The following is a 9,123-nucleotide window of genomic DNA, read 5'->3' on the forward strand; positions in this document are numbered from 1 at the left end:
AAAAAAAAAAAAAAGCAAACATGTTCTTTATTGGTTTTGAGAGAGAGGGGAAGGGAGAGGGATAGAGAGATAGAAACATCAATTGGCTGCTTCCTACATGCCCCCTACTGGGGCTTGAGCCCACAACCTGGGCATGTGCCCTGACAGGGAATCAAATCCGTGACCTCTTGGTTCATTTGTTGACACTCAACCTCTGAGCCACCCCGGTCAGGCCAGGCTGGGTCTCTCCATGGCAGAGCCTCCGGCTGAGGTCTCTTCCTGATAGGAAGGTTCGGGACATCTTTAATGTCGTCACAGGGGTCGATGGGCTGGGAGCACCATGGGGCACCCACACATCGAGAGGCTGAGTGTCTACTGAGGTGTTAGCCACAGGGACACATATCCCCGGCACACAGGAAGGCGGCACCAAGGAAAGCTGCCTGACCCGAAATGCTATGGAAGGGGTCAGGGGGTTGACTAGCTCGTGTTTTTTGTTCGTTTTTTAAACAACTGAGTTTGTTTATTTTTTTAAAAAAATATATTTTATTGATTTTTTACAGAGAGGAAGGGAGAGGGATAGAGCGTTAGAAACATCGATGAGAATCATTGATCAGCTGCCTCCTGCACACCCCCTACTGGGGATATGCCCGCGAGCAAGGTACATGCCCTTGACTGGAATCGAACCTGGGACCCTTCAGTCTGCAGGCCAACACTCTATCCGCTGAGCCAAACCGGTTAGGGCAAATAGCTGGTGTTTTTATAGTGATATTTTTGCATCGATTGCTCTTTTTCTTCATCATGTTTTGCATAAATAATAAAATAACGCTATGGCTCACTCTGTAATATGTAATAACCTGGGCCAGCTAGAGAGGTGGACCCCAGGCAGCCCCCCATAGATACCCTTCAGCCCAGTCTCTTGGGGCTTACCAGCGATGGAGTCAGGGGCCCAGCTGGTACTGGGTCCCCGGGAGTCTCTGGCTGGCTGTTCAAGGCCTTTGGCTCCTCTGTGGGAACCGCCCAGTGCAGAGTCAGCAGTTCTGCCGAAATCGGGCAAGCAGCCCAGCCGCCCCACTGGGGACGTCCAGGGCCAGATGGATGGAGCTGCTCGCCTGGCCGCCCTGCAGCACATTCTGACGTAGGTGGAAGGTGCTCGGGGGTGTGGAGCCCGGTCGGCCTGGCACCCCCCCGCCCCCCCAACATCGTCCTGTCCCCATCCTGGCTCCTCTGCATTAATCCCTCAGCCCGACATCGATTTTCCCTCCTCACCTGGCGGCCAGGCTTTGATGTTGGGACGCGCTGTCCCTCCAGGTGCTGAGCAAGGCCGACCTTGGCCTCCCGGCCCCTGCAGAGCACACGGCTGAAGTCCTCCTGTCACTTTTGTTGTTGTTGTTGTTAATCCTCATCTGAGGATATTTTTCCACTGGTTTTTAGAGTGGGAGGGAGGGAGAGGGAAAGACAGAGAGAACCATTAATGTATAGAGAGGGAGAGACATTGATTGGTTGCCCAGGCCCCAACAAGGGCCAGGGATGGAGCCTGCAACTGAGGTATGTGCCCTTGACCGGAATCGAACCCAGGACCCTTCAGTCCATGGGCTGACGCTCTATCCACTGGGCCAAACTGCCTAGGGCTCCTGTGCATTTTGCCACCTTCCTGGAGAGGCCACCAAACACCAAGGCACCAATGACCCAGTCCCATGGCCGTTCCTGCACAGCCACCCGGGCCTGCGGGCCCTTGAGGGGCTGCCACTCGGGTGGCTAAGGAAGGACTTCAGGCCGAGACAGACCTGTCATCACAGGCAGCAGCACGAGGGGCCTCCTCCTCTGATTAACGTTTAAATGAGTCGGGGGGAGGGGAGCGCTGGTGGGGCTGAAGGGGAAGTAGGATGTTGGGGATCCCATGCCCTCTCTGGGGGGCTGAGCCTGGGGAGTCAGGGTGCCCATTCCGGGTGAATCCCAGCAAGTTCCCTAGGGACTAGGGGAGAGCCTGGAGAGACTGAGATGGGTGCCGGAGAGCAGAGCGGGGCACACATGGGGCACAATGGGATAGCCCCACCTCTAGGCCATGAGGATGTCAGCAGGAGGGACCCTGGGGCTGCCCAGAGGCAATGGGGAGGCTGTGGGGGGTGAGGGGGGCTATGGGGAGCTATGGGGAAACATACATGCAAGCACTAGGTTCTAAAGCAGAGCCCTGCGGGGTCCCCGAGCCCTGTTGTCACCTCTGCTTCCTCCTCGGCCCCCTCCCAGTTTCCAGGAACCTTGCTCTGGACCACCCAGGCCTCAGGCTCAGCCTCTCAGAGGCCTTGGCATGCTTTGGACACCACCTGATGTTTTTAAAAAGCTCCTTTCCCTTTATTTTTTTTTTAATCCTCCCCTGAGGAGTGAGGATATTTTTTTCCATTGATTTTTAGAGAGAGTGGGAGGGAGGGGGGAGAGAGAGAAACATGAGAGAGACACATGAATTGGTTACCTCTCGCTCACATCAGACCAGGGCTGAGGCTTGAACCTGCACCGAGGTACCTGCCTTTGACTGGGAATCGAACCCGTGACCCTTTGGTCTGTGGGATGATGCTCTAACCACTGAGAAACCCAGCCAGGGCTCCTTTCCTTTTGATTACGAAGCCAGTACGTGCAGTTTGTGGACAATACAGGGAGAAATACAAGGAAGGGCGACGGGCAGAGCAGTGTCATCTGAAATCTCAGCACCCAGCGCGGGAAGCCAGGGCTGAAATTTGGGTGTATCTCTCTCTTTCCTCTGTAGGCGTGACACACACGTACACACATATCGCCCTGGCTGGGTTGCTCAGGGCTTCTTTCCTTTTGATTACGTACAGTTTGTGGACAATACAGGGAGAAATACAAGGAAGGGCAGTGGGCAGAGCAGTGTCATTGAAATCCCAGCACCCAGCGCGGGAAGCCAGAGCTGAAATTTGGGTGTATCTCTCTCTTTTCTCTGTAGGCGTGGCACACACGTGTACACACATATCGCACAGATTCATCCCCCCAACCCACACGCAAGGCCGCTCTCCAGCAGACCCCTCAGGAGACACATGCCAGGTCAGTCCATGCTGTCCTGAGACCTCGGGTGGCCGCCTAGCCACCGGGGCCACCAGAGAGTGGCCACCGGAGCTTCTGGTTGGGATCAAACTGGGCACAGGGGTTGGCAAGGCTCCCAGCCACCTCATATCTCAGCAATTCAGCCCCATGCTTGCTCCTGGCACCTCCTGCCTGGGCTGGGAGGGTAGGAGGTGGAGAAAGACAAGGTACAGGAAGGGCGGGACTGTAGTGACCAAGCTGGTCAGCAGAGGGCAGCAAAGGGCCATAGAGCTGCCCTGGATGAGTCCCCTGGCCCTGCGGCCTGTCCCACCTCCAGGACCCAGGACCCTGACCCACGGCTGCAGGGGGAGGTCAGGCCTCACCTTTCCCACTCCCCCACCCTCCCCCTCCCCCCCCCAGTCCCACCCTCTCACAGTCCCGCTCCCCCCACAGTCCAGCTGCTGGCCTGGAGGCCACCTCCCTTCAAGCCTGTCTCCTGCCCCCAGTACAGAATTCTCAGCACCCTCCCTCCACTGTCCTCTTCCTCCCTCCTCCCCTCCCCCTCAGCACACACACGAGTCACCCTCCTGGACACTGTCCTGGTTCGTCCCAGAGCCCAGCACAGGGTCTCCCGTTCTCATTCCCAGGCCCCTGAGGCTGGGATGAGGCTCCAGAACATTCTGTGTGGCCCTCATGATACAGGCACTGCTACATCACATGTCCCCAAGAATGTCCCTCCCAGCAGCGTGGAGACCCCTGCTTGGCAGACAGGCTGGCGTGGCCACCAGTGGCATTTGTGGACACATGATGCGTGGCCCTTCTCGGTGAGCCCCCCCACCCCGCCCCCCAAAGGCGAGGGAGCAACTTCCCAGAGAGACTCAGCCTCCAGGGCTTGGTCAGGCGCCCTCAGGGGCCAGCGTCCCCCAGGGAGTCCCGACAGAGGTCCTCACACACTGGGCCCCTGTGCGGCTCCCCCGTGCCCAGCATCCCGGGGGTTACAGAGCCTTGTCCCCTCAGCCAATGGCCGGTCCCTCTGTGTCCTTTATGTTGGGGAGCCCACCCCTTCGAGGCTGCTAGTCCCAGGACCTTCCGTGGCTCTTTCCCATCAGCCAGGCTCAGCTCTTCGCTCCCTCAGCCCCAGGAGTGTATTCCGAATTTGTCATCAGGACCCTAAGCTCTCCTGCTCCCCACTCCCTCTGCCGGCCCCACTCTTCCTGGTCCTTGGCCGCTCCCTTCACCACCCACCTTCTTTCTCTGGTGACTGTGTCCAGTGTCTTAGCTGCAACTAGGACCCTCTGCTATAACTAGAGAGGCCCACAGTCCCTCTCCAGCCCAGGACTTGAGGGTGCCCCCCGCCCCCCCCAAGACCATATCTGTGGGTAGGCAGGTCCTGGCCTCATCAGGGGTCCCGTGAAGGCTCCACAGTTAGCCCAGCCTTCCCTAAGCTCTGCCCCCCCTCAATCCCCCCCCCAGCACCTCCCAGCTATTTGACCCCAGACTTCATTTCCCTGCCATTGACTCAGTTTTCTCATCTCTACAATGGAGCTGATGGGGGATGAAATGAGAGAATGAAAGCCCTCAGTGAGGGGTGGAGAAGGGCTAACAGACACCAGCAGAGGCACGTGGCAGCCAGGGGCCTGTCTCTCTGAGCAGCAGGAGGAACTGGGGCTTGTCGGCCGGGAGCCCCGTGGAGTCGGCTGTGCAGTGGCGGTAGCTGCAATGCCCCATTTGTTGCAGCTGACAATGTGTCCTGGGAGGGGGTGGTGGTTTGGGGAACATCACCTGGCTTTCTGGACTGGAGGGTTCCATCTTTGGACTGAAGGGGCCAGGGACCATTCCAGACTCAGTACCGAGGGGGCGGGTGAAGCCGGCTGCCCACCCCACTTTGGCCACCTTTCTTCTGCCTGCCAGCCTCTCCCCTCCCCATCCCCTCAGTCCTGCCTGGTGCCCTGGAGCCCTCCCTCCCTCCCCTACCTTGGGCTCAGACCCCGAAGTGGAGCATGTGGGAATCAAGCTGACTTACAGATGCCACCGGAGGGAGGCAGTCTGGCTGGGGCAGAGGTGGGAGTAAGGGGAATGTTGCCTCTAAACACAAGGGGACAAAACGGCCCAATGACCCTAAATTGCCTTGAGGCCGGCGCCCCGAGGGCCAGGAGCTGGGGGGTTATTGAGGGGGGGACAAAAGCTCAGATGGGCCACATGGGCCTCTGGCTCCAGGCTCTGCAAAGGCTGGCAGCCTCCCAGGCCCACCCAGCCAGACCCCAGCTGGAAGGGATATGGGGTTTCCTACAAGCCCCTCTCAACCCCTGTGAGTGGTTTTCTCACCAAAGCCTGAGAACTGTGGGGGTGGGCGTCCTCAGGCCACCCCTCCCTCAGCTCAAACTAGAAACTGTGCGTGCGGATCGCGGCACGTGTTGGTTCTGACTTTCCAGTGCAGTTCTTCCAATTTCACAAAATATTGCCCAATCCAGACATGTACAAGGAAAGAAGACGGGGTGTGCTGCGGGGAGGATGGGAGGAGCAAGGGGCTATCGTGGGTGAGTCTGCGGCAAGCAGCCACGGGGCTATGACATCACTTCCGTCTCTCTCTTCAATCTCTCAAATATTTCAATCAGGGAAATAAAATGTCCGCTCCACGATGGTGGCTTCTACACTGCTCCTTGGTCTCTACGGTCAGAATTCTCCCTTTGTGGCACCCTGGGTACAATCTTCTGCATTTGGGGGCTCGGGGAACAGGGGACGGTGAAGCTGGCAGCTGGAAGCTAGGATTGGGTGGCGGCCCCACCTGATGTCCGAGACCTGGAGCCTGTGGCCAGGTGTGGGGGAAAGGAGAGGTTGCAGGTCTGACTCCTGGCTTTCCTGCTTGTCCTCAGATACTCTCAGCTCGGTGCTGCCCCAGGGCCTTTGCACTGGTGGTTCTTTCTGCCCGAGTCTGACACCTTCTTTAGTACCCACTCAGGCAACCCCCACCTGAGTGCTGTTTCTGCAGCATCTGGTTTGGTTGCACTTCCTCGCTGCCTGCACCTGCCCTGGCACCTGGCATGTACCTGTCCTAGAAAGTAAGCCCTATAGAGGCTGGACGCAGTGGAGGGAGGCTCCCTCACTCTGGGGGGACCTCTGGGGTCACGTCTCTGACTGTATACGTGCTGGGCTCTCACCCCAGCCCTGTCCTCCAGTTGCTCACGCTCAATCCTCTCAGGTGTCCCAGGTGTGCTGGCTCAGGGCTGCAGGTCACAGCCTTAAGCCCTCCATCTGGTCACGGGCGTGGGTGCAGCCCAGATCCCCATCCCGCCTTCCCCATAAATAAAAGATTCCCTTCCTCCTTTCAGCCTCGCATAGCCACAGCCTGCTCACCACCCGGCCCTTTGTGCCCACGCGTTGTCATGGAGACAGCGATTCAAAGGCCTGGCACTTCAAGGCTTCCCTCCTCTCCTGGCGGCCAGGGTGGGGGTAGCTAGGATGGTTGCCCCAGCCCGGCCAGGGCCACTTCCTCCCTGTCCACTACCTCTCACCCTGGTGTGGTCGGCCCCTGGGCCTACCTGGTAGCAGGCGTGCTTTTACAGGAACCCGTCTTCAAAGTTGGAGATAATGAGGAAACTCAGGCATCCTGGTTCCTAGGGAGAGCTTGCTCCCCTGGGTCTTTCTGCAGCCCAGCCTGGTGCTTGGCATTTGAAGGGTGCAGTGAGCCACGAGGCAGCGAGTGACTCTGGACATGCCCTCCCTGCCCCTCCACCCCCTGAGCCAAAGTCACCATCCGTCTAGGGGGCTGTTCTTAACCTGGGCACCCACAGGGTCCCTGAGGCTCCGGGACACAGGCCTGGGGAGGTGCTGTCCCCTTCCCCATGTCCCCAGCACTGACAGCCCAGGACTAAACCCCACAGTGGGCTCCACAGGGCTCCTGAGCCAGGACCCAGCCCACCCCCTCTGTGCCTCCATGTTCGCTGCGTGGAGTCTGTGTCTGAGCCACCCCACTGAGCGTGTAGTGGGGTCTTTGAGGCTCTTGCGCTTTTTCTACGTCCTGTGCACCACTCGCACATTTTATCTCCCCATAATCCACCTTTAATCATCTCCTCTGACTCATGCAACTAGAAAAAATCTGCGGCAGAATTTTCTGGTTGCAGCCACATCCCTCTCACCCACCCTGGTGTGGCTGGGGGAGAGGTGGCCATTTGGGACGCATCACCCACTTATTGTGGCGCTCGGGCAGGTCTGGTACCACTTCAAGCCTCAGTTTCCTCACCTATATAATGACAGTAGCTGTTCACCCTCTAACAAATGTCCACAGACATCTGGGGGGGCGGGGCAGGGCTGGGTTCCATGTGGGACCCAGGAACAGGACACCCCATTTCTTTGGGAGAGACCCTGCCTTTCTTGCTCCAGTCCAGGAACTCTGGTGAGGGCAGCCAATCACAGACCCTCCCACTTAACCCCCCCGTCCCAAGCAGCCTGGACCAATCAGGGAGGAGCAGCAGAGCAGGTTGCACCAAGAAGCCCAGGCTCTGTACCCACTTTCCCTGGCCTGGACCCCCATTCCCCCGAGCAGCTGGACCCAGGGAAGCCTTTACCCTCACAGGCTGCACAGATGGCATCATGGTCCTGGTCCCAGGAGTAGGCAAGGGGCTTGGACATGAAGACTGTGCAGGCCAGAGCCATGCAACAGGGCCCAGCAGGAGCCAAGCAGCTTCTCTAGGTGTCACCCTCCCAGGAGCAGGTAGGATGATGGCATCCTTTTTAATAGTGAGGTCCTCCATGACCAGGCAGCACCGTAACACCCCAAGGAGATGCTCTTAAACTCAAGTTCAAGGTGTCCAGTGACTCAGCTGGGCCCAATTCTAGCAGAGAGGGGACCACACCCACCTCTAGGCCATGCCCCCTAGTATCTTGGATCTGAAAGCAGGTGGTTTGGTGGACCTGTGTGCCTGGGGGCTGGGTCAGGGCTCCAGGTTCCCAGGAGGGCCCTGGGTGAGTCCTTGGGGCTGGGTAAGGAGAAAGGGTGTATGTCAGCCACCTGCTCCCCAGGGTGAGGCCGAGGCCGGGGCCTCCCTGGCTTAGAGCCCCTGCCCATCAGGCTCCACTATGGTCTGAATGTGTCCCCCTCAAATTCATATCCTAACCCCCTAAATGATGGTATTAGGAGGTGGGGTTTGTGGGAGGTGCTTAAGCCTTCGTGAGCAGGATGAGTGCCCTTATACATGAAGCTCCAGACAGCAACCTCGTCCCTTCTGCTGGGGGTGGGTACAAGACATCTGTGACCAGGCCCTGCCGGCACCTGGTCTGACTTCCAGCCTCCAGAACTGTGAGCAATGCAGCTGCGCTGTTTATAAACCACCAGCCTGTGGGATTGCGTTAAAGCAGCCCAAGTGGACGGCGTGGGTCCAGGCCTCTCCTCCACTGCATGAGCCGCCAGAGCAGCGGTTCTCAACCTGTGGGTCGCAACCCCTTTGCGGGTCGAACGACCCTTTCACAGGGGTCGCCTAAGACCGCCGGAAAACACATATATCATGACATATTGTTTTTGTGATGAATCATGATGCTTTCATCATGTTCCATTTGCAACGATGACATTGGGGGTCACCACCACATGCGGAACTGTATGAAAGGGCCGCGGCATTAGGAAGGTTGAGAACCACTGCTCCAGTGGGCCTGCCCCAGCTCAGGGCATGTCTGGAAGGGAGGAGGCTGGGACTGACTGTGGGGGTCTCTGGCATGGTCAGTCCTGGGTCTGGTACACAGCAGCTCATTAACAGAGCTAAGCCCAGCCCAGCCCGTATTCCCCATCGCTCTGGGGCAGGGGGGACCCAAATGCTCTGCTCGGTGAGAACGGCTCCTGCTCACGGTGCTTCCTGAACTCAGCACTAGGGGCTGCTCAGAGCTCAGGCCTGTCCAGCACCCCTCCTCGGGGTGGCCACGTGAGGGGTAGGCAGGTGGGGTCTGCGGAGTGGGACCTGCAGTTAACCTCCTTCAGGCAGCCCTCCTGGATCACCCCCTCCTCTTTTCCAAGCATGATGATGTCTCTGAATCTCCCCGATGGATGTCCCAAGGCAGGCCTTGCAAACTCAAGGAGCCACTCGGGGACCCCTTGGACATTGCTCCCCCCACACCCCCTCTTTC

General features: G+C 58.5%; 1 long non-coding RNA gene across 1 annotated transcript in view; it reads right to left on the minus strand.

Annotated features, from left to right (window-relative positions):
• The window catches only part of LOC107183948, a 3,839-nt gene extending 2,446 nt beyond the window's left edge, over positions 1-1,393 (minus strand). Inside the window, exon 1 of the long non-coding RNA XR_001514764.1 lies at positions 1,246-1,393. This is a non-coding gene — a long non-coding RNA (uncharacterized LOC107183948). The remainder of the gene's footprint in view (positions 1-1,245) is intronic.
• Between the last annotated feature and the right edge of the window lie 7,730 nt (positions 1,394-9,123).

The sequence above is a fragment of the Myotis davidii genome, unplaced genomic scaffold, assembly GCF_000327345.1.
Source record: "Myotis davidii unplaced genomic scaffold, ASM32734v1 scaffold223, whole genome shotgun sequence".
Taxonomy (NCBI): domain Eukaryota; kingdom Metazoa; phylum Chordata; class Mammalia; order Chiroptera; family Vespertilionidae; genus Myotis; species Myotis davidii.